Source organism: Stenella coeruleoalba (genome assembly GCF_951394435.1).
Source record: "Stenella coeruleoalba genome assembly, chromosome: 7".
Taxonomy (NCBI): domain Eukaryota; kingdom Metazoa; phylum Chordata; class Mammalia; order Artiodactyla; family Delphinidae; genus Stenella; species Stenella coeruleoalba.
The window spans coordinates 66,746,266-66,767,648 of NC_137153.1; the positions used below are offsets into that span (position 1 = coordinate 66,746,266).

General features: G+C 37.3%; 1 protein-coding gene across 1 annotated transcript in view; it reads left to right on the plus strand.

The window, feature by feature from the left end:
• Positions 1–20,918, plus strand: part of LOC307188841 (uncharacterized protein) — a 121,170-nt gene extending 100,252 nt beyond the window's left edge. The window contains exon 4 of the mRNA XM_079926507.1: positions 20,874–20,918. The gene's annotated coding sequence lies outside the window, so the exon portion shown is untranslated. The remainder of the gene's footprint in view (positions 1–20,873) is intronic.
• Positions 20,919–21,383: the final 465 nt, after the last annotated feature.

Below are 21,383 nucleotides of genomic sequence, written 5' to 3' on the forward strand. Positions count from 1 at the left end.
TTCTTTTCTTGTTGAGTTGTATGAGTTCTTTATATATTGTGGATATTAACCCCTTATAAGATATATGTTTTACAAATGTCTTCTCACATTCAGTAGGCTGCCTTTTCATTTTGTTGATGGTTTCCTTTGCTGGACATAAGCTTTTTAGTTTAATATAGTTGCATTTGTCTATTTTTGCTTTTGTTTCCCTTGCCTAAGGAGATGTATCCAAAAAGATATTGCTAAGACCAATGTCAAAGAGAGTACTACCTATGTTTTCTTCTAGGAGTTTTATGGTTTCAGATATTATATTCAAGTTTTGATCCACTTTGAGTTACTTTTTATGCAAGGTGTGTAAGATAGTGGCCTAGTTTTTCATTCTTTTGTGTGTGGATTTCCCAGAACCACTTATTGAAGAGAGTATTCTTTCTCCATTGTATGAGTTTGGCTACTTTGTCATAAGTTGTTCATTTGTGTATGGGTTTATTTCTGGGGCTCTCAATTCTGTTCCATTGATCTGTGTGTCTGTTTTTGTGCCGATATCATGTAGTTTAGATTATTATAGCTTTGTTTGAAATTGGGGAGTGTGATACCTCCAGCTTTGTTCTTTTTTCTCAGTATTGCTCTGGCTATTCAGGGTCTTTTGTAATGCCATACAAATTTTAGAATTTTTTGTCCTTTTTCAATGAAAAATGTCCTTGGGATTTTGATAAGGATTGCAATGAATCTGTAGATTGTTTTAGGTAATATGGTCATTTTAACAATGGTGATTCTTCCAATCTATGAGCATGGAATATCTTTCTGTTTCTTTGTGTCTTCTTTATTTTCTTTCAACAATGTCTTTTCCCCCCAGTTTTATTGACATATCATTGTCATACAGCACCATACAAGTTTAATATGTGCAATGTAATGATTTGACTTACATACATCATGATATGATTACCACAATAGGTTTAATGAACATCCATCATCTCATATAGATACAACATTAGAGAAATAGAAAAAAATTTTTTTCCTTGTAATGAGACTCTTAGGATTTACTCTCTTAACAACTTTCATATATAACATACATCAGTGTTAATTGTATTTATCACATTGTACATTACGTCCCTAGTACTTATTTATCTTATAACTGGAAGTTTGTACCTTTTGACTATCTTTGTCCAATTTCCCCTTCCCCCACACCTTGCTTCTGGTAACCAAAAATCTGATTTTTTTCTTTAAGTTTGTTTGTTTTTGAAGTAAAATTAACCTACAACACTATGTTAGTTCCTGTTACACAACATAGTGATTCAATATTTCTATACATTTCAAAATGATTACCATGATAAGTCTATTTATCATATGTCACCATGTAAAGATATTACATAATTATTGACTGTGTTTCCTGCACTGTACATTTCATATCTGTGACATTTATTTTATAACTTCGTGTCTTCTTTAATTTCTTTTAACACTGTCTTATACTTTTCAATGTACAGGTATTTCACCTCTTTTGTAAAATTTATTCCTAGATATTTTATTATTTTTATTGCAGTTGTAAGTCAGATTTTTTTCTTAGCTTTACTTTCTGCTAGTTTGTTGTTAGAGTATAGAAACACAACAGATTTTTGTATATTGATTTTGTACCCTGCAATTTCACTGTATTTGTTTATTATTTCTAATAGTTTTTTGGTGGAAGTTTTAGGGTTTTCAATATATAAAATCATGTCATTCACAACCAGTGACAGTTTTATTTCTTCCTTTCCTATTTGGATGTGTTTTATTTCTTTTTCTTGACTAATTGCTCTGTCTAGGACTTCCAAATACTATGTTGAATAAGAGTGGTGAGAGCAGGCATCCTTGTCTTGCTCCTGATCTTGGAGGAATAGCTTTCAGTTTTTCATCATTGAGTATGATGTTAGTTAGCTGTGGGTTTGTCATATATGACCTTTATTATGTTGAGGTACATTCCTTCTATATCCATTTTATTGAGAGTGTTTAATCATAAATGGATGTTGAATCTTGCTAAATGCTTTTTCTTACATATAATGAGATGATCATATGATTTTTATTGAAATGTAGTTGATTTATAATATTAGTTTCAGGTATAAAGCATAGTGATTCAATATTTTTATAGATTATACTCCATTTAATGTTATTACCAAATAATGGCTATATTTCCTTATGCTGTACAATATGTCCTTGTTATCTTAGTCTCAGATTTTTCTTGAGATAGGCCTCCATTGTTCTAAAATTCCCTCTTAGTACTGTTTTTGCTGCATCCCATAGACTTTGTTATGTTGTATTTTCATTTGTCTTTAGGTATTTTTAAATTTCTTCTTTGATTTCCTTGTTGACCCAGTAGTGTTCAGTAGCATGTTGTTTACTCCACATGTTTTTTATTTTTCCAGCGTTCTTTTTGTAGTTGATTTCTAGTTTCTTACTGTTGTGGTCAGAAAAGTTGCTTGATATGATTTGTCTTCTTAAATTTATTGAAACTTCTTTTGTGTCCAAACATATGGTCTATCCTTGAGAACATTTTATGTGCACTTGAGAAGAATGTGTATTCCACTGCTTTTGGAATGTTCTATATATACTTATTAAATCCATCTGGTAATGTTTCATTGAAGGCTGATATTTCCTTGTTGACTTACTGTCTGGATGATCTATCCATCTTTATAAGTGGGGTGTTGAACCCCACTGCTATTATTGTATTACTATCAATTTTTCCCTTTAGGTCTGTTAATAATTGCTTTATATATTTTGGTGCTCCTATGTTAACTGCATATATATTGATATATTGATCATTGTTATGCCTCCTTAATGGATTATCCCTTTTATCATTATAAAATGTCCATCTTGTCTCTTGTTACCTTTTTTGATAGGAAGTCTATTTTGTTGGATATGAGTATGGCTACACCTGCTTTCTTTTGGCTGCTATTTGCTTGGAGTATCATCTTCCAATACTTCCCTCTGAGTCTGTGTTTGTCTTTAGACCTGAGATTAGTCTTCTGAAGGCAGCATATAGTTGGTACTTGTTTTTAATCCACCAAGTCCCTCTGTGGAATGGCTCATTTTTGAGCCAATGGCTCAATTTTCATTGGTGAATTCCATCCATTTATATTGAGGGTAATTGAGATATGAGGACTTAGTACTGCCATTTGGTCTTTTGTTTTTTGGTTGCTCTGTATCTCAATTCTTTCTTTTTCCTTGTGTTTCTATCTGCTTTTTTAGTTTGGTGGTTTTCTATGATGTTTTTCCTCAGATTCCTCTTTTATTATGTTTTGTGTCTCTGCTCTAGATTTTTGTTTTGTGTTTACCATGGGGTTTGTATAAGACATCTCATAGATAAAATGGTCCTTTATCTACTGATAATATCTTATCTTCATTTACCTATACAAGTTATGTCCTTTTCCTCTTCTCCTTTTATATTTTTATGGTCACAAATTATCCCTTTTTATATTGTGTGTTTGTTTCCAAATTGAAATTGCTATGGTTTTTAATGCTTTTATCCCCTTTAACATTTATGCTACAATTAAGTGTTTAACAAGATATTCTGATACAGAGTTGCAATATTTTTATTCTGTCTGTTTATCACTTTATTCAAAGGTTAGTATACTTTGGCCTTTTCATTTCAGCTAGAAGAGATCCATTCAACATTTCTTGTAAGGGAGGTCTAGTGATGATGAATTTCCTCAGCTTTTGTTTTTTTTGTGTTTGTTTTTTTGTATTTCTCCTTCATATCATAACTTTGCTGTATAAAGTATTCTTGGCGGACCATTTTTATCTTTCAAGATTTTGAGTATGTCATTCCACTCCCTCCTGACCTGTAGAATTTCTGTTGAGACATATGCTGATAGCCTAATGGGGGTTGGGGGGTACCTTTGTAGGTTACTGTGTTTTTCTACTCCCCCACCCCTGCACTGGCTGCCTTTAAAATTCTTTCTTTATCATTGCCTTTTGACAGTGTTAATATACTGTGTCTTGGAGAAGGCCTTTTTTAATGTTGAGGCAATTATGTGTTCTCTTAGTTTCATGTACTTGTATATCTAGTTTATTCCCCCAGGTTTGGGAAGTTCTAAGCTATTATTTCTTTAAATAAGCTCTCTGCTCCCCTCTCCCTCTCTTCTCCTTCTGTGATACCCATTATCCTTATGTTGCCTTTCTAATGGAGTCACGCAGTTCTCATAGAGCATCTTTATTTTTTAAAAAATATCTTAGTTCTCTCTCTTCTTCTACCTGAATCATTTCAAGATTCAAGATCTTCAAGCTTCCTAATTCTCTCTTCCATATGGTCTGCTCTATTTCCAGTGCTTTCTAATGCATTCTTCATCACATTTACTGAGTTGCTGAGCTCCAGAATTTTTCAGAATTTCGATCTATTTGGTAAAGTATTTGTTCTATTCATTAATTTTATTCCTAAGCCCATTGAACTGCCTTTCTGAGTTTTCTTGTAGCTCATTGAGTTTCTTCATGACAACCATTTTGAATTCTCTATCACTTAGAGTACAGTCTTTTTTATTTTTTTCTCAATGGAGGAAAGAAGAATTTTATTTTATTTTTGTGATGGCTGACAGTATATTAAAATATTTTTTAATTAAAAAACTTTTATTGAAGTATAGTTGATTTACAATATTATATAAGTTTCAGGTGTACAGCACAATGATTCAGTTATACATCTGTATACACACATATATACATATATACACATATATACATATATACACATATATACGTATATATATATTCTTTTTCAGGTTCTTTTTCCTTATTGGTTATTACATAATATTGAGTATAGTTCCCTGTGCTATATAGTAGATCCTTGTTGGTTATCTGTTTTATATGTAGTAGTATGTGTATGTTAATCCCAGTCACCTAAGTTATCCCTCCCCCACCCTCTTTTACCTATGGTAACTGTAAGCTTGTTTTTTGTGTCTGTGAGTCTCTTTCTGTTTTCAAAATATGTTCATTTGTGTCTCTGTCTTTTTTTAAGATTTCACATATAAGTGATATCGTATGATATTTGTCTTTGCCTGGCTTACTTCACTTAGTATGATAATATCTAGGTCCATCCATATTGCTGCAAATGGCATTTTTTTCATTCTTTTTTATGGCTAAGTAGTATTCCATTGTATATTTATACCACATCTTCTTTATCCCTTCATCTGTCGATGGACATTTAGCTTGTTTCCATGTCTTGGCTACTGTACATAGTGCTGCTATGAATATTGGGGTGCATGTATCTTTTCAAATTATGGATTTCTCCAGATACATGCCCAGCAGTGGGATTGCAGGATCATACAGTAGCTCTACTTTTAGTTTTTGAGGAACCTCCATACTGTTCTGCATAGTGGCTGCACCAATTTGCATATCCACCAACAGTGGATGAAGAGTTCCTTTTTCTCCACACCCTCTCCAGCATTTATTATTTATTTTTAAAAATTAATTAATTATTTAATTAATTTTTAAAAATTTATTTATTTATTTATTTTTGGCTGCGTTGGGTCTTTGTTGCTGTGCGTGGGCTTTCTCTAGTTGCAATGAACAGGGGCTACTCTTCGTTGCGGTGCACAGGCCTCTCATTGCAGTGGCTTCTCTTGTTGCAGAGCACAGGTTCTAGGCACCCGGGCTTCAGGAGTTGTGACTCGTGGGCTCTGGAGAGCAGGTGCAGTAGTTGTGGTGCACGGGTTTAGTTGCTCTGTGGCATGTGGGATCTTCCCGAACCAGGGCTCGAACCCGTGTCCCCTGCATTGGCAGGTGGATTCTTAAGCACTGTGCCACCAGGGAAACCCAACATTTATTATTTGTAGACTTTTTGATGATGGCCATTCTGACCACTGTGAGGTGATACCTCACTGTAGTTTTTTCTTGCATTTCTCTAATAATTAGTGATGTTGAGCATATTTTCACATGCTTTTTAGCCATCTGTATGTCTTCTTTGCAGAAATGTCTATTTAGGTCTTCTGCCTATTTTTTCTTTGGGTTGTTTGTTTTTTTGTTTTGAGCTGCATGAACTGTTTTTATGTTTTGGAGATTAATCCCTTGTCAGTCTCAATGTGTGCAAAATTTTTCTCCCATTCTGTAGGTAGTCTTTTTGTTTTGTTTACGGTTTCCTTTGGTGTGTAATAGCTTTTAAGTTTAATTAGGTCCCATTTGTTTATTTTTGTTTTTATTTTCATTCCTCTAGGAGGTGGATTCAAAAAGATATTGCTCCAATTTATGTCAAAGAGTCTCTTTACTATGTTTTCCTTGGAGTTTTATAGTTATCTGGTCTTACATTTAGAACTTTAATCCATTTTGAGTTTATTTTTGTGTATGGTGTTAGTAAATGTTCTAATTTCATTCTTTTACATGTAGCTGTCTGGTTTTCCCAGCACCACTTATTGAAGAGACTGTCTTTTCTCTATTGTATGTTCTTGCCTTGATCATGGATTACTTGACCATAGGTACATGGGTTTATTTCTGGGCTTTCTATCCTGTTCCACTGATCTTATTTCTGTTTTTGTGCCAGTACCATACTGTTCTGATGACTGTAACTCTGTAGTATAGTCTGAAGCTGGGTAGCCTGATTCTTCCAGCTCCATTTTTCTTTCTCAAGATTGCTTTGGCTATTTCGGGTCTTCTGTGTTTCCACACAAATTAAAAATTTTTTTGTTCTAGTTCTGGGAAATATGCCATTGGTAATTTGATAGGGATTGTGTTGAATCTGTAGATTGCCTTGGGTGGTATAATCATTTTGACAATATTGCTTCTTCCAATCTAAGAACATGGTATATCTTTTCATTTGTTTGTGCCTTCTTTGATTTCTTTCATCAGCATCTTATAGTTTTCAGAGTACAGTTCTTTTGCCTCCTTAGGTAGGTATATTCCTAGGTATTTTATTGTTCTTGGTGTGATGGTAAATGGGATTGTTTTCTTGATTTCTCTTTCTGACCTTTTGTTGTTAGTATATAGAAACGTAACAGATTTCTGGGTATTAACTTTGTATCCTGCAACTTTACCAAATTCATTGATGACCTCTAGTACTTTTCGAGTAGCATCTTTAGGATTTTCTATGTATAGTATCATGTCACCTGCAAATAGTGACAATTTTATTCTTCTTTTCCAGTTTGGATCCCCTTTATTTCTTTTAATTCTCTGATTGCTGTTTCTAGGACTTCCAAAACTATACTGAATAAAAGTGGTGAGAGTTGTTATCCTTGTCTTGTTCCTGATCTTAGAGCAGAGATCCCCAACCCCGGGACATGGACTGGTACCGGTCCACAGCCTTTAAGGAACTGGACCACACAGCAGGAGGTGAGAAGTGGGTGAGCGAGCAAAGCTTCATCTGCTGCTCCCCATCTCTCTCATTACCACCTGAACCATTGCTTGCATTACCATCTGAAGCATCCCCCCATCACTCACATTACCACTTGAACCATCCCCTCCATTGCTCAGTTACCACCTGAATCATCCCCCTCACCCCCTGTCCATGGAAAAATTGTCTTCCACAAAACTGGTCCCTGGTGCCAGAAAGGATGGGGACTGCTGTCTTAGAGGAAATGCTCGCAGTTTTTCACTGTTGAGTTTGATGTTGGTTTTGGGTTTGTCATATATGGCCTTTATTATGTTGAGGTAGGTTCCCCCTATGCCCACTTTCTGGAGTTATTTTTTTTTTATCATAAATGGATGTTGAATTTTTTATCAAAATCTTTTCTGCATCTATTGAGGTAATTATATGGTTTTTATTCTTTAATTTGTTAATGTGATATATCACACAGATTGATTTGTAGATATTGAAAAACACTTGCATCCCTCGGATTGATCACACTTGATCATGGTGTAGATCCTTTTAATATACTGTTGGATACAGTTTGCTAGTTTTTTGCTGAGGATTTTCGTGTCTGTGTTCATCAGTGATATTGGCCTATAACTTTCTTTTTTTGTGGTATCTCTGTCTGGTTTTAGTATCAGGGTGATGGTGGCCTCATTGAATGAGTTTGGAGTGTTCCTTCCTCTGCAATGTTTTGTAATAGTTTTGGAAGGATAGATGTTAATTCTTCTTTATTTTTTTAACGTGTTTATTGGGGTATAATTGCTTTACAATGGTGTATTCGTTTCTGCTTTATAGCAAAGTGAATCAGCTATACGTATACATATATCCCCATATCTTCTCCCTCTTGTGTCTCCCTCCCACCCTCACCATCCCACCCATCTAGGTGGTCACAAAGCACTGAACTGATCTTCCTGTGCTATGCGGCTGCTTCCCACTAGCTATCTATTTTACATTTGGTAGTATATATAAGTCTATGCCACTCTCTCACTTCGTCCCAGCTTACCCTTCCCTCTCCCAATGTCCTCAAGTCCATTCTCTACGTCTGCATCCTTATTCCTGTCCTGCCCCTAGGTTCTTCAAAACCTTTCTATCTTTCTTTTTTTTTTTTTGGAGATTCCATATATATGTGTTAGCATACAGTATTTATTTCTCTCTTTCTGACTTACTTCACTCTGTATGACAGACTCTAGGTCCATCCACCTCACTACAAATAACTCAATTTCGTTTCTTTTTATGGATGAGTAATATTCCATTGTATTTATTTGCCACATCTTCTTTATCCAGTCATCTGGTGATGGACACTTAGGTTGCTTCCATGTCCTGGCTATTGTAAATAGAGCTACAATGAATGTTGTGGTACATGACTCTTTTTGAAATATGGTCTTCTCAGGGTATATGCCCAGTAGTGGGATTGCTGGGTCATATGGTAGTTCTATTTGTAGCTTTTTAAGGAACCTCCATACTATTCTCCATAGTGAATGTATCAACGTACATTCCCACCAACAATGCAAGAGTGTTCCCTTTTCTCCACACCCTCTCCAGCATTTATTGTTTGTAGATTTTTTGATGATGGCCATTCTGACTGGTGTGGTGATACCTCATTGTAGTTTTGATCTGCATTTCTCTAATGATTAGTGATGTTGAGCATCCTTTCATGTGTTTGTTGGCAATCTGTATATCTTCTGTAGAGAAATGTCTATTTAGGTCTTCTGCACATTTTTGGATTCAGTTGTTTGTTTTTATCATAATGAGCTGCATGAGCTGCTTATAAATTTTGGAGATTAATCCTTTGTCAGTTGCTTCATTGGCAAAAATTTTCTCCCATTCTGAGGGTTGTCTTTTTGTCTTGTCTGTGTTTTCCTTTGCTGTGCAAAAGCTTTTAAGTTTCATTAGGTCCCATTTGTCTACTTTTGTTTTTATTTCCATTTTTCTAGGAGGTGGGTCACAAAGGATCTTGCTGTGATTTATATCATAGAGTGTTCTGCCTATGTTTTCCTCTAAGAGTTTTATAGTATCTGGCCTTACATTTAGGTCTTTAATCCATTTTGAGCTTATTTTTGTGTATGGTGTTAGGGAGTGTTCTAATTTCGTTCTTTTACATGTAGCTGTCCAGTTTTCCCAGCACCACTTATTGAAGAGACTGTCTTTTCTCCATTGTATATTCTTGCCTCCTTTATCAAAAATAAGGTGACTATATGTGCGTGGGTTTATCTCTGGGCTTTCTCTCTTCTTCCATTGATCTGTAGTTCTATTTTTGTGCCAGTACCATACTGTCTTGATTACTGTAGCTTTGTAGTATAGTCCGAAATCTGGGATAATGATTCCTCCAGCTCTGTTTTTCGTTCACAAGATTGCTTTGGCTACTTGGGGTCTTTTGTGTTTCCATACAAATTGTATAATTTTTTGTTCTAGTTCTGTGAAAAATGCCATTGGTAGTTTGATAGGGATTGCATTGAATCTGTAGATTGCTTTGGATAGTATAGTCATTTTCACAGTGTTGATTCTTCTAATCCAAGAACATGGTATATCTCTCCATCTGTTTGTATCATCTTTAATTTCTTTCATCAGTGTCTTATAGTTTTCTGCATACAGGTCTTTTGTCTCCTTAGGTAGGTTTATTCCTAGGTATTTTATTCTTTTTGTTGCAATGGTAAATGGGAGTGTTTCCTTAATTTCTCTTTCAGGTTTTCATCATTAGTGTATAAGGATGCAAGAGATTTCTCTCCATTAATTTTGTATCCTGCTACTTTACCAAATTCATTGATTAGCTCTATTAGTTTTCTGGTGGCATCTTTAGGATTCTCTATGTATAGTATCCTGCGATCTGCAAACAGTGACAGCTTTACTTTTTCCTTTCTGATTTGAATTCGTTTTATTTCTTTTTCTTCTCTGGTTGCTTTGGCTAAAACTTCCAAAACTATGTTGAATAATAGTGGTGATAGTGGGCAACCTTGTCTTGTTCCTGATCTTAGTGAAAATTGTTTCAGGTTTTCACCATTGAGAACGATATTGGCTGTGGGTTTGTCACATATGGCCTTTATTATGTTGAGGTAAGTTCCCTCTATGCCTACTTTCTGGAGGGTTTTTATCATAAATGGGTGTTGAATTTTGTCAAAAGCTTTTTCTGCATCTATTGAGATGATCATATGGTTTTTATCCTTCATTTTGTTAATATGGTGTATCACATTGATTGATTTGCATATATTGAAGAATCCTTGCATTCCTGGGATAAACCCCACTTGATCATTGTGCATGATCCTTTTAATGTGCTGCTGGGTTCTCTTTGCTAGTATTTTGTTGAGGATTTTTACGTCTATGTTCATCAGTGATATTGGCCTGTAGTTTTCTTTCTTTTTGACATCTTTGTCTGGTTTTGGTATCAGGGTGATGGTGGTCTCGTAGAATGAGTTTGGGAGTGTTCCTCCCTCTGCTATATTTTGGAAGAGTTTGAGAAGGATAGGTGTTAGCTCTTCTCTAAATTTTTGATAGAATTCGCCTGTGAAGTCCTCTGGTCCTGGGCTTTTATTTGGAAGATTTTTAATCACAGTTTCAATTCAGTGCTTGTGATTGCTCTGTTTATATTTTCTATTTCTTCCTGGTTCATTCTCAGAAGGTTGTGCTTTTCTAAGAATTTGTCCATTTCTTCAAGGTTGTCCATTTTGTTGGCATATAGTTGCTTGTAGTAATCTCTCATGATCCTTTGTATTTCTGCAGTGTCAGTTTATACTTCTCCTTTTTCATTTCTAATTTCTATTGATTTGAGTCTTCTCCCTTTTTTTCTTGATAAGTCTGGCTAATGGTTTATCAATTCTGTTTATCTTCTCAAAGAACAAGCTTTTAGTTTTATTGATTTTTGCTATTGTTTCCTTCATTTCTTTTTCATTTATTTCTGCTCTGATCTTTATGATTTCTTTCCTTCTGCTATCTTTGGGGTTTTGTTTGTTTGTTTGTTGTTTGTTCTTCTTTCTTTAATTGCTTTAGGGGTAAGGTTAGGCTGTTTATTTGAGATTTTTCTTGTTACCTGAGGTAGGATTGTGTTGCTATAAACTTCCCTCTTAGAACTGCTTTAGCAGCACCCAATAGGTTTTGGGTCGTCGTGTTTTTATTTTCATTTGTTTCTACGTATTTTTTGATTTCCTTTTGATTTCATCAGTGATCTCTTGGTTATTTAGTAGTGTATTGTTTAGCCTCCAGGTGTTTGTATTTTTTACAGATATTTTCCGGTAATTGATATCTAGTCTCATAGCGTTGTGGTCAGAAAAGATACTTGATACAATTTCAATTTTCTTAAATTTACCAAGGCTGATTTGTGACCCAAGATATGATCTATCCTGGAGAATGTTCCATGAGCACTTGAGAAGAAAGTGTATTCTGTTGTTTTTGGGTGGATAGTTGTATAAATACCAAGTAAGTCCATCTTTTTTAATGTGTCATTTAAAGCTCGTGTTTCCTTGTTTATTTTCATTTTGGATGATCTGTCCATTGGTGAAAAAAGGGGTGTTAAAGTCCCCTACTATGATTGTGTTACTATCGATTTCCCCTTTTATGGCTGTTAGTATTTGCCTTATGTATTAAGGTGCTCCTATGTTGGGTTCATAAATATTTACAGTTGTTATATCTTCTTCTTGGATTGATCCCTTGATCATTATGTAGTATCCTTCTTTGTCTCTTGTAATAGTCTTTATTTTAAAGTCTATTTTGTCTGATATGAGAATTGCTAGTCCAGCCTTCTTGTGATTTCCATTGGAATTGAATATCTCTTTTCCATCCCCTCATATTCAGTCTGTATGTGTCCCTAGGTCTGAAGTGGGTCTCTCATAGACAGCATATATCGGTCTTGTTTTTGTATCCATTCAGCCAGTCTATGTCTTTTGGTTGGAGCCTTTAATCCACTTAACATTAAGGTAATTATCAATATGTATGTTCCTATTCCCATTTTCTTAATTGGTTTTGTTTTGTTATTGTAGTTGCCTTCCTTTATTTGTGTTTCCTGCCTAGAGAAGTTCCTTTAGCATTTGTTGTAAAGCTGGTTTGGCGGTGCTGAATTCTCTTAACTTTTGCTTGTTTGTAAAGGTTTTAATTTCTCCATCGAATCTGAATGAGATTCTTTCTGGGTAGAGTAATCTTGGTTGTAGGTTTTTCCCTTTCATCAGTTTAAATATGTCCTGCCCTCTTTTCTGGCTTGCAGCATTTCTACTGAAAGATTAGCTGTTAACCTTATGGGGATTCCCTTGTGTGTTATTTGTTGTTTTTCCCTAGCTGCTTTTAATGTTTTTTCTTTGTATTTAATTTTGGTAGTTTGTTTAATATGTGTCTTGGCGTGTTTCACATTGGATTTATCTTCTATAGGACTCTCTGAGCCTCCTGAACTTGACTGACTCTTTCCTTTCCCATATTAGGGAAGTTTTCAACTATAATCTCTTCAAATATTTTCTCAGTCCCTTTCGTTTTCTCTTCTTCTTCTGGGACCCCTATATTTTGAATGTAGTTGCATTTAATGTTGTCCCAGAGGTCTCTGAGACTGTCCTCAATTCTTTTCATTCTTTTTTCTTTATTCTGCTCTGCAGTAGTTATTTCCACTATTTTATCTTCCAGGTCACTCATCCGTTCTTCTGCCTCAGTTATTCTGCTATTGACTCCTTCTAGAGAATTTTTAATTTCATTTATTGTGTTGTTCATCATTTTTTGTTTGCTCTTTAGGTCTTTTAGATCCTTGTTAAATGTTTCTTGTATTTTCCCCATTCTGTTTCCAAGATTTTGGATATCTTTACTATCATTACTCTGAATTCTTTTTCAGGTAGACTGCTAATTTCCTCTTTATTTGTTTGGTCTGGTAGGTTTTTACGTTGCTTCTTCATCTGCTGTGTGTTTCTCTGTCTTCTCATTTTGCTTAACTTATTGTGTTTGGGGTCTCCTTTTCACAGGCTGCAGGTTCATAGTTCCCATTGTTTTTGGTGTCTGCCTCCAGTGGCTAAGGTTGGTTCAGTGGGTTGTGAAGCCTTCCTGGTGGAGGGCACTGTTGCCTGTTTTCTGGTGGATGAGGCTGGATCTTGTCTTTCTGGTGGGCAGGACCGTGTTGGTGGTGTGTTTTGGGGTGTCTGTGACCTTATTATGCTTTTAGGCAGCCTCTCTGCTAATGGGTGGGGTTGTGTTCCTGTCTTGCTAGTTGTTTGACTTAGGGTGCCCAGCACTGTAGCCTGCTGGTCGTTGAGTGGAGCTGGGTCTTAGCATTGAGATAGAGATCTCTGGGAGAGCTTTCTCCATTTCATATTACATGGAGCCGGGCGGTCTCTGATGGACCAGTGTCCTGAACTCGACTCTCTTACATCAGAGGCACAGGCCTGACACCCGGCCAGAGCACCAAGACCCTGTCAGCCACATAGCTCAGAAGAAAAGGGAGAAAAAAAGAAAGAAAAAAAGAAAATAAAGTTTTTAAAATAAAATATTAAAAAGTAATTAAAAAAGGAGGAAGAGAGCAACAAAACCAAAAAACAAATCCACCAATGATAACAAGCGCTAAAAACTATACTAAAAAAAGAAAAAATACAAAAAAATAGACAGACAGATCCCTAGGACAAATGGTAAAAGCGAAGCTATACAGATAAAATCACACCAAGAAGCATAAACATACACAGTCACAAAAAGAGAAAAAGGAAAAAAGAAATATATGGTTGCTCCCAAAGTCCACTGCCTCAATTTTGGGATGGTTCGTTGTCTATTCAGGTATTCCCCAGATACAGTGTACATCAAGTTGATTGTGTAGATTTAATCCACTGCTCTTGAGGCCACTGGGAGAGATTTCCCTTTCTCTTCTTTGCACAGCTCCTGGCGTTCAGCTTTGTGTTTGGCCCCACCTCTGCATGTAGGGTGCCTAAGGGCGTCCTTTCTTGGCTCAGATAGGATGGGGTTAAAGTAGCAGCTGATTAGGTGGCTCTGGCTCACTCACGCCTTGGGGGAGGAAGCGATGCGGCTTGCTGGGCGAGCCTGTGGCGGCAGAGGCCACCATCACGTTGCAACAGGCTGAGGCATGCCGTGTGTTCTCCTGGGGAAGTTGTCCCTGGATCACAGGACCCTGGCAGTGGCGGGCTGCACAGACTCTCAGGAGGGGAGGTGTGGATAGTGACCTGTGCTTGCACATAGGCTTCTGGGTGGCTGCAGCAGCAGCCTTAGCGTTTCATGCCCGTCTCTGGTGTCTGTGCTGATAGGCGTGGCTCCCACCGCTCTCAGGAGCTCGTTTAGGCGGTGCTCTGAATCCCCTCATCTCACGCACCATGAAACAATGGACTCTTGCCTCTTAAGTGGTTCCAGACTTTTTTCCCCTGACTCCCTCCCGGCTAATTGTGGTGCACTAGCCCCCTTCAGGCTTTGTTCACGCAGCCAACTCCAGTCCTCTCCCTGGGATATAACCGAAGCCCAAGCCTCAACTCCCAGCCCCCACCCGTCCTGGCTGGCCGGTGAGCAGACAAGCCTCTCAGGCTGGTGAGTGCTGGTCAGCACCAATCCTCTGTGCGGGAATCTCTTAGCTTTGCCCTCTGCACCCCTGTTGCTATGCTGTCCTCCATGTCTCCGAAGCTTTCCCCCCGTCACCCCCGGTCTCTGCCAGTGAAGGGGCTTCCTAGTGTGTGGAAACTTTTCCTCCTTCACAGTTCCCTCCCAGCGGTGCTGGTCCCATCCCTATTCTTTTGTCTGTTTTTTCTTTTGCCCTACCCAGGTTCGTGGGGATTTTCTTGCCTTTTGGGAAGGCTGAGGTCTTCTGCCAGCATTCAATAGGTGTTCTGTAGGAGTTGTTCCACGTATAGATGTATTTCTGGTGTATTTGTGGGGAGGAAGGTGATCTCCACGTCTTACTCTTCTGCCATCGTGAGCGTCTCTCCTCTTCTTTAAATGTTTCATAGAATTTGCCTGTGAGGCCATCTGGTCCTGCACTTTTGTTTGTTGGGAGTTTTTAAATCACAGTTTCAATTTCAGTACTTGTGATTATTCTGTTCATATTTTTTATTTCTTTCTGGTTCGGTCTTGGGAGATTGTACCTTTCTAAGAATTTGTCCATTTCCTCCAGGTTGTCCATTTTATTGGTATATAGCTGCTCATAGTAGTGTCTTAAAATCCTTTGTATTTCTGTGGTGTCAGTTGTAATTTCTCCTTTTTCATTTCTGATTTTATTGATTTGGGCTCTCTCCCTTTTTTCTTGATGAGTCTGGCTAAAGGTTTATCAACTCAAAGAACCAGCTTTTACTTGCATTCATCTTTTCTATTGTTTTCTTAGTCTCTATTTCATTTATTTCTGCTCTGATCTTTATGATTTCTTTCCTTTTACTAACTTTAGCTTTTGTTTGTTCTTCTTTAGTTGTAAGGTTGGGTTGTTTATTTGAGATTTTTCTTGTTTCCTGTGGTAAGACTGTATTGCTATAAATTTCCCCCTTAGAACTGCTTTTCCCATATCCCATAGGGTTTGTATTGTCGTGTTTTCATTTTCTTTTGTCTCTAAGTATTTTTAATTTCCTCTTTGATTTCTTCAGTGATCTATTGGTTGTTTACTAGCTTATTGCTTAGCCTCCACGTGTTTGTGTTTTTTGAAGTTTTTTTTCCTTGTAGTTGATTTCCAATCTCATAGCACTGTGGTTGGAAAAGATGCTTGATATGATTTCAGTTTTTAAAAATTTACCAGGACTTCTTTTGTGGCCCAGCATGTTATCTATTCTGGAGAATGGTCTATGTGAACTTGAAAGAATGTGTATTCTGCTGCTTTCAGATGGAATGCTCTATAAATATTAACTAAGCCCATCTGGTCTAATGTGTCTTTTAAGGCCTGTGTTTCCTTATTGATATTCTGTCTGCATGATGTGTCTACTGATGTAAGTGAAGTGTTAAAGTCTCCCACTATTATTGTGTTACTGTCAATTTATCCTTTTATATCTGTTAACATTTGCCTTATATATTGAGGTGTTCCTATGTTCTGTGCATATATATTTATTACAAGTGTTATATCTTCTTCTTGGATTGATTCTGTGATCATTATGTAGTTTTGTTCTTTGTCTCCTGTAACAGTCTTTATTTTAAAGTCTATTTTGGGGAATTCCCTTGTGGTCCAGTGGTTAGGATTTGGTGCTTTCACTGCCATGGCCTGGGTTGAATCCCTAGCTGGTGAACTAAGATCCCCCAAGCTGCACAGTGGCCAAAAAACAAACAAACAGACAAATAAAGTCTATTTTGTCTGATATGAGTATCACTAATTCAGCTTCCTTTGATTTCCATTTTCATGGAATACCTTTTTCTATCCCCACACTTCCAGTCTGTATGTGTCTCTAGATATGAAGTGGGTCTCTTGTAGACAGCATCCTTATGGGTCTTGTTTTTGTATCCATTCAGCCAGTCTATGTCTTTTGATTGGAGCATTTAATCCGTTTATATTTAAGGTAATTATTGATACATATGTTGTTATTGCCATTTTGTTAATTGTTTTGGATTTGTTTTTGTAGGTTTTTTTTATTCCTTTCCTCTTTTGTTATCTCCTCTTGTGATTTATGACTATCTTTAATATTGTGTTTGGATTCCTTTTTCTTTTTTGTGTGTATTATCTATTATAGATTTTTGTAGTTACCATGAGGTTTTGCTCTAGCAGTCTATATGTATACATGATTGTTTTAGGTTGCTGATCTCTTAATTTCAATTGCATTTCAGGTATCCAGCATTTGTGCCAGAGGAACTCACGATTGCTCGTTTTGATATCATATTTGTGTGTCCATGATTTCCTACACTTACTGTATGTTTGCTTTACTAGTGAGCTTTCCCATTTTGTAATTTTCTTGTTTCTAGTTGTGGCCTTTTTTTTCCACTTAAAGAAGTTCCTTTAGCATTTGTCATAACACTGGTTTGGTGGTGCTGAATTCTTTAAGCTTTCATTTGTCTGTAAAGCTTTTGATTTCTCATCGAATGTGAATGAGAGCCTTGCTGGGTCGAGTATTTTTGGTTGTAGCTTTTTCCCTTTCATCACTTTAAATATATTTTTCCACTCCCTTCTGGCCTGTAGAGTTTCTGCTGAAAAATCAGCTGATAGTCTTATGGGGATTCCCTTGTATGTTATTTGCTGCTTTTTCCTTGTTGCTTTTAATATTTTCCCTTTGTCTTTAATTTTTGTCAATTTGATTAGTATGTGTCTTGGTGTGTTCCTCCATGGGTTAATTCTATAAGGGACTCTGTGCTTCCTGGACTTGGGTGACTGTTTGTCTTTTTGAATATTTTCTCAGGCTCCTTCTCTCCCTCTTCTCCTTCTGGGACCCCTATAATGTGAATGTTGGTGTGTTTGCTGTTGTCCCAGATGTCTCTTAAACTGTCCTCATTTCTTTTCATTCTTTTTTCTTTATTCTGTTCCATAGCGGTGATATCCACCACTGTGTCTTCCAGTTCAATGATTCATTCTTCTGCCTCATTCATTCTGCTATTGATTCCTTCTAGTGTGTTTTTCATTTCAGTTATTGTATTCTTCAACTCTGTTTGGTTGTTCTTTATATTTTCTATCTCTTTGCTAAGAACTTCTTGTGACTTCTCAGTCTGTGTATCTGTTCTTTTTATGAGTTCTTGGATCATCTTTGTAGCCATTTCTTGGAACTCTTTCATGGGTAGGTTGCCTATCTCCACTTCACTTAGTTGTTCTTCTGGGGTTTTATCTTGTTCCTTTGTCTGGAACATATTCCTTTGCCATCTCATTTTTGAATTTCTATTTGTATTTTTATGTATGTAGTAGCTTGGTTACATTTCTCAACCTTGGAGTGGTCTTCTGTAGGGGCTGTCCTATGTGTCCCAGAAGTACACTCCCCTCTCATCACCCAAGAGCCAGGGACCAGCTGGTTCCAGGGTAGGTTCTGACCTGTGTTTGTGGACTCAGTTCCACAGGCTGCAGGATTGTAATTTCCTTGCTTCTGGTGTCTGGCCCCTGGTGGGTGAGGCTGGTCTAGAGGCTTGTGCAGGCTTCCTGGTGGGAGGAGTCAATGCCTGCCCACTGGTGGGTAGAGCTGTTTCTTGGCCCTCTGGTGGGCAGGACAGTGTCAAGGGGCATGTCTTAGGCTGGCTGTGGGATCAGGAAGTCTTTAGGCAGCCTGTCTACTGATGGGTGGGCTTGTGTTCCCACCCTATTGGTTGTTTGGCCTTAGGTGTCCTAGCACTGGAGCTTACAGGCTACTGGGTGGGCCCAGGTCTCCATGCCAAGGAACCAAAATGTCTGCATTTAGTCAGAGGTCATTTAGGTCCTTGCTGTGTCCACCACCAGCTTTTTTGACCCCAGAGAGGGACACAGCCATCCCCTGTCTCCCCAGGAGACCTTTCAAGACCTGCAGGTAGGTCTGGGCTAGACTCCTATGGAGTCACTACTTTTGCGCTGGGTCTTGGTGCATGTGAGACCTTGTGTGTGCTCTTAAGAGTGGAGTCTCTGTTTCCTCCAGTCCTGTGGAGCTCCTGCAATCAATTGCTGGCATTCAAAGCCAAATGCTCTGGGAGCTCCTCCTCCCAATTCTGGACCCCTAGGCTGGGGAGCCTGGCATGTGGCTCAGAGCTCTCACTCCTGTGGGAGAACTTCTGCAATATAATTATTCTCCAGGTTGTGGGTCACCCACCTGTGTGGTATGGAATTTGATTATATCAAGAGTGCACCCCTCCTACTGTCTTGTGGTTTCTTCTTTGTGTCTTTGGATATAGAATACCTTTTTTTTTTTTTTGTAGATTCCAGTCCTTTTAATCGATGGTTGTTCAGCAGTTAGTTGTGATTTTGGTGTGTTCATGATAAGAGGTGAGCTCAAGGTCCTTTTACTCTGCTATCTTGTCCTCACAGTCTTTCAAGATTTTAAGTTTGGTTTCTGGAGAATTGTCATTTTCTTTTCTTTTTTCTTTTTAACATCTTTATTGGAGTATAATTGCTTTACAGTGTTGTGTTAGTTTCTGTTGTATAACAAAGTGAATCAGCTATATGTATACATATATCCCCATATCCCCTCCCTCTTTCATTTTCTTTTTAAAATATCGTGTCACTATGGTTTTTCATGGTGCTTGATGACTTGTTCCTCTGTGGTGTACTTGAAGTAGTGAACATCTTTCTTGTTTAGGTAGAGCTTTTGGTCAATTTGATTTTAATTTTTCAACGGGTTGGTAATTAAGTCCTTCCTTTTGTTTTTTACTAGGTGATGCTATAGCACAAGTTTTAGGTTTCTCTTGCTTGAGATGGCTCTAGCTATATTTGAGAATCAGCACTTTGCTTCCTCTACCACCTCTATCAGAGGTGTTACCAGTGCCCTTGTTATTGCTACTTGTGCTCCTGGGGTCACTGGTGTCTTGTTGCTGGTGCCAGTGCTATTTCTGGCATTGCTGCTGGGGCACCAGAATGGTGGGTGGCTCTGCTGTGTCCAGGTTCACCTGGGTTGTGAGCACTGTCACTGTGGCAGGGAGAGGGGGAAATTTGGGACAAGCCAGGATTATGGTTCCCTCTACCACTTCTGGAGTTGTCATGTTCATGGGTGACTGGAGTCATGGGTGCCACTGTGGTGGTAAGAACTAGATTGTGGGCCCTGATGCTACTGCTGCCCAGTTGCTTGTGGATGTGGGTGCTGCTGCGGCTTAGGGGCCAGACTTGTGTGCACCACCTCTGTTGCTGCTATCAGGTTCTCTGGGGCTGCAGCCTCAGCCACCATGGCCAGGAGGACCAGGATAGCTGTACTGCCTCCACTATTCCCCCAGTTCTGTCTGTTCTATGAGTTCATATCCACCCACCTTTAGATGTACAAACGTGTGGATCTCTCCAGCATCCTGATGTGTTGGGCAGCAGAGCCTTTGTTAAATTATGCATGTTTTACTAGTTATAGATAGAAGGGGAGAGGTAAAGGGACTGTCTCATACTACCATAATGCTGACATCACTGTGTCTTACTGTGTTTTAAGAGTTCTTCATATAGTCTAGATATGTCTTTTAGCAAATACATGTTTTGCAAATGTTTTCTTATAGTCTTTGGCTTGTCTTCTCACTCTTTTTAGTACCATCTTTCTAAGAGCAGAAGTTTTTAATTTTGATGAATTCCAAAATATCAAATTTTTAAATTTTATGGATCATATTTTTGATATCCTACATAAAAAATCTTTAACCCAGTGTCACATAGATTTTCTCTTATGTTTTCTTCTAGATTTATAGTTTTACCCTTTACCTTTTATGTCTGTGATTCGTCTTGAGTTTTCATATGTAGTGCAAGGTATGGCTTGAAGTTTAATGGTTTTTTTCTTTTCGTTCGTTCTTTCTTTTTTTGTTTTTTGCATATGGATATGCAATTGTTCCAACACCATTTGTTGAAAAGATTACCTTTTTTTTTTCTATTGAATTGACTTCGCATCTTTGGGAATAATCTGTTGTGTATATATAGTTGAGTCTATCTTTGAACTATCTATGCTGTTCCACTGATGACTTTGTCTATCTTTATGGAAATACCACACTCTTAACATAAATGTAGCTTTATAATAAGTCTTGAAAGCAAATAGTAGAGACCTCTAGTGTTGTTTTTCTTTTTAGAAATTGTTTTGGCTATTCTAGGTCCTCAGAATTTCTATGTACATTTTAAAATCAGATTGATTGGGATTGCACCAAACATATATCAACCTCAGGAGAATGGACATCTAACCATATTGAATCTTCTGACCCCTGAACAAGGTATGTCTTTCCATTTATTTAGGTCTTCTTTAATTTCTCTCAGTTGTGCTTGGTAGTTTTCAGTGAACAGGGCTTGCACATCTTTGTCAGATTTATCCCTAAATACTTTAAAATACCTAATTGTATTATAAATGGTAAAGATTTAAATTTCCAATTGTCTTTTGTTATTATATTATATAGAAATAAAAGTGATTTTTGTGTATTGTAACATCCTGGATCTTTGTTAAACTCAATTTATAGTTCTATTAGCTTCTTTGCAAATTACATCAGACTTTCTACATGGATGATTATGTTATTTTAAATAAAGACAGTTTTACTTTCTGTTTTCCAGTCTGGATTATTTATTTCTTTGTCTTGCCTTGTTGCAATGACTAGAAGCCCCAATAAAATGCTAGATACAACTGGTGAGAGAAAAAGAAAAAAAGAG